This window comes from Rhea pennata, chromosome 1 (genome assembly GCF_028389875.1).
Source record: "Rhea pennata isolate bPtePen1 chromosome 1, bPtePen1.pri, whole genome shotgun sequence".
NCBI lineage: Eukaryota > Metazoa > Chordata > Aves > Rheiformes > Rheidae > Rhea > Rhea pennata.
Window position 1 is genome coordinate 205,101,634 of NC_084663.1, and position 4,511 is coordinate 205,106,144.

The following is a 4,511-nucleotide window of genomic DNA, read 5'->3' on the forward strand; positions in this document are numbered from 1 at the left end:
TGTGATAGTGAAGGAAATGTAAAAAGACTAAACGTGCACTACAGAATTAAGCCTGCAAAATATAATATAGTTATTCTATTGTATACAACATATGAAATATAAATTAACTGTCAGAAGTTTCTGAATATATTTTTCTACTTCTAATGTAAGTTTAGCCAAAGTTCTGATGAAGTCATATTTCTGTCTTTCAGATATCTTTCATATATCTTTCAAAATGTTATTCATTGTTCTTCTGAAAAAGGAGTTTTGCTGTTCAAGAGCTCTGTTAGAGACATAAAAAGTAGTTCTAGGGGAAAAGAATAGTGTCTTAGTGTAATTCAGCTTTAGCTTCAAACATTGATAGATCAGAAATTCTCCTTGTCTAAATTAATATAATTTCATTAACTTCACTAGAGCTATACCAGGTTTTATCAGCAGATGAACCCGATCTTTTCTTTTCTGAAACAATTCATATTATTCTTCTAAATGATATTTTAGTCTCTACGCTACGCAAACTGTCATAATTGTGAAATGGTTATCTGGAATTAAGAAGAAGAGAGTCCTGCAGGAACGGTGACAATGCAAGCCACTTCTTTTACTCTGTCAATATGGCCCTACTTTCTGTTCAAACAACTTATCCAAGGATTGTAAAGTCAGAAGAAAGCCCTGCAATACTTTACTCTGATTTCCTGTCTAGAGAGGTTGTCAGAATTCCTGGACTCAGTTCCCCAGTGGACTGGAGCATGTGAAAAATGTCCAGTCTCAGTTCAGGCATGATCAGTATTGCCATAATGTCATACCGATTTGCACATCAGCCTTTCTCCCTATTTGTTTGCTTGCACGTTTTTCATTCTCATTCTTAATGCGAGTATGTTTAATTTTCATTTGGGAGTCTGAAGAGTCTGTTCCTGAAGTGTTGTTCTCTGCATAGGTACTTCCATTTCACACTCAGTTCACTCCTTAAACCATCTCTTTGCTAAAATTTGTTTTATCACCCACAATTAGATTGAGCTCCAGGACTTTTCTCTTTCCAGGAGAGAAAGAGTAATAAAGTCTCTGGGCCAGGTCAGTGAGTGGCATCACTAATGAAGTTATCTCTGTAGACAAAGTAAGAGCTAGACGCATTTCACATTTTTCAGAAACTACCAAACCACTTTCAGACAGCAATAACTAATGGTCACTTCTGTTCTGAGCTAGCTGCTAAGCTAGAAAAGAAGACATTTGTTATCTGTCACATCAAGCACAATTTTTACCAGGCCAGAGAAAAAATCAGGACCTTATCTTTCACTACTGAAATTACTCAGAGTTTGTCTTTGACTTCTCTGGAAACAGAATAGATCTGCAGAACGGGATTCACCTCACCCAGCTTTCAATCTCTAAATGTGATCTACTTGTTCAAGCAGTCTTTATGGTCAGTAAAGGTAATTCCTATGGCACATTCCTCCCATCTAAAAATTGACAGATGAAGCTCACCCAGCATGAATGTTTCAAATGACTGTAAGAGAGACTTCTTGGATGCTCGGAGTGATAGCATAAGCAAGAGGGGAGAAAGAAGACTCTGATGATGCGATTCAGGGAAGTTCCCATAGGAATATGGTCTGAACAGAGTGAACAGAGAAAGTGTGGATCCCAGAAAAAAACACAGAAAGGCAAAGAAGTTTTGGAAAGGCAGAAACACCAGGAGAACCCTGTGGAAGAAGTGCACAAAGGCAGGAGGGATTTGCTGCAGGTGTGCTGGATTTGATAGCAACATCCTGCACTCTCTGAATAAAGTAAGTCTAGAATTGCTGGAGTTCGTGAAAATCACAGTCACCGCACCAATCTATAGAGCCTGGAGAAGCAACATTTGTTTTTCTTTATCGGGAAATATTTTGCCGTTTGGGAAAGGTGTTATCTGGGAGATTTTGCCACTCTCCAGTACATTCTCAGGGAAGGAGAATATTCTCTAGGGAAAGGCCCTTGCAGTGCATATATGTATAGGCACTCATACAATTACATTTTTTATGTGAACTTGTAACTACTACTATAGTTATTGCACTGCAAGTACTGTTTATATATGAATTTTTCTCTCTTTCTCTCCACACACACACATATTTAAACACATATGAATCCACGTATATATATTTATTAAAAGATTAAGCTGCTACTATCACAGCAGCAGGATACAAGAAAAGGAAAAATATTAAATTTGGTTATACCATTTCCCATCCTGTTACAATGCTGTGTATGAAATCTATAAATTCTAAGCAGGTTTAAGGGGGGATTACCGCACACTGATAACTCAAAGCTGTCTGAAAAGACTCTTTTCTGATTAAAAATAAAATAATAAACATTATAATACAACCCTGGCAGTAAATTTTGCATCTACATCTAAAGGAGGTGCAGCTTTATTAAAGCGCATGAATGTGCAACGTCTTAAAATTTTCACTGAGCTGTACTGCAGACTCCACTGCTGCAATCAATACTCCAAACAGCCCTATTTTTCTTGAACAAAAACCATACATATATCTGACATTTGAGGAAGCCAGGTGAATAAATCAATAACTAAACAAAAATGCACTTAATCACATCTACTTTGGACAGATGCAGAATGGAAAAACCTATACTGTCCACATATTGCCTTCTGCTTAACTGTTAGAAATGATTCTGTGTCGTAAATGACAATGTCCTGTTGTTACAGAGTGCTGCTGAAACTAGAAAGATTATAGAAGCAACTAATTGCGTGCCAGCCAGCGTTAGACAGATCTATCATTCTAACTCAGATACAGTTTGTTGTTAGGGTACTTTAGCACAAATACATCCATAACTTAATTACCAACAAATCATGCATTTTAAAAGTGTAACAGCTTTACTGGAGTATTTAGGAAAGAGTCAAACACTCAGTTTAATCTTAAATCTACTGGGCAGCATTTTCTTATGTAGAGTCAACTCCAAGGATGAGTTTAATATACACATACACGTCATCTTTCTGTAATGATTTTAGGTGGTGACCCTTTTTGGACATTTCTCAGGGCATTGCAGATTATCATTAAACAAGCATAATAGTTCTATTAAATCATTATGGATAACTCTTCTGCCTTGGGCAAAAAACTCTATGTCCAAAGATATGTTTGTGCAGAGAATGGCTGCTGTGTTTAAAGCTGCACCTTCACCTGACATAATTTTCTAAAGCCCTTTGCAATAACTGTAATATAAAGGGTGGTTTAGAAAAATGCATTTTTATTTCTTCTCTGCTTTAGCCATAAGCATTTCAACATTATTTGAACATCAGCAACAGTGCATCTTACAACTTCAAAGTCAAATTCTAATCTCGAACTGGCAGTGCACCTAGAGATTAAAAATTCTTCTACGACTGGAAGAAACTGATATTTTCAACAGAAAGAAGTGAACCAGGAGTTAACAGCATGACACTATAGTATCACTCAGTTAGAATTCAAAATTTGTTTCCTGTAAGAAAATTCATATGAGGAACTTTAATATTATCTTAACATTTCTTCTAAGATGTTAGGAAAAGAATGGCACTGTTAAGCTCGGGAAGAGTTTTGTAGCTGTTATTAATCTGGAACAAGGGAGAAATTCCTCTCTACTGACCTTTTCAATACAAACCTCTACGTCTGGCTTTCTGAAACCAGGAAGTCCAGGTAATGTCTTCTATTTTCAAAATGTGTAATCCTGAAAAGAAGAAAATGCAAATGGTTGGCTGAGATCTCTTTTATTTTCTACCACTTAACAGCCACTGTCTCTTTAGGAACACAGTACGAGATTTCTTCTTCTCAGCAGACAGAAGAGCCGTGGTGGAGTCAGCTTAAACCATGGAAACTGTGAAGCAGCTACCAGATGTTTTCAGGTCCTGTTGGCACCGAGATAACAACAGCTCAGGCTGGGCACAGTAAGGTCGCTCAGCCAATTCAATACTGCCACTACCGCCATTCAGTTTGTGTGCCTGGAGAACGTGTGGATCGCTCTCCGGTTGTATTTTAGGCCAATTATTTCCGAGTTTGATCAACTCCATGCACAGCAACAAAGCGTTGCCATCCTGCTGATACACATGGAAGTAATTGCTGTTGTAATTTCACCTATTCTGGCGTTCTGTTATTTAATTAGCTGATAAATGCAGTATTGCATGAACTGAAGTAGCGCTTTAATTGCAAAATTAAACTGAGATGTACACATGAACTCCAAGTGATTTCTATAACCGCCTCCACAGCCGGCTGCTTTGCAGCTGTCCCATACAAGGAGACGATACAGGAGGGGAGCGCGGCGAGAGCGCGGGGCTCGCGCGAAGCCCCCACAAGCGGCGCGGCGGGGCACGGCCGGGAGGGGGCTGCGGGATGCGGCCTTTGCCGCTGCCCCTCCGCCGGCGCGGCCGCCCCGCAGCGGCGTGGGGATCGCCCCGTGCTGCCGGCGGCGGCCGCGCGGCGCCTCCCGCCGGCCCTGGCGGCGGCGGCGCGGGCGCGGCCCGGGGCAGCGGGTCCCTCGGCGGGCGGCAGAGGGCGCCGCGCGTTCCGCCAGAGCGGGGCCGGGAGGAGCCT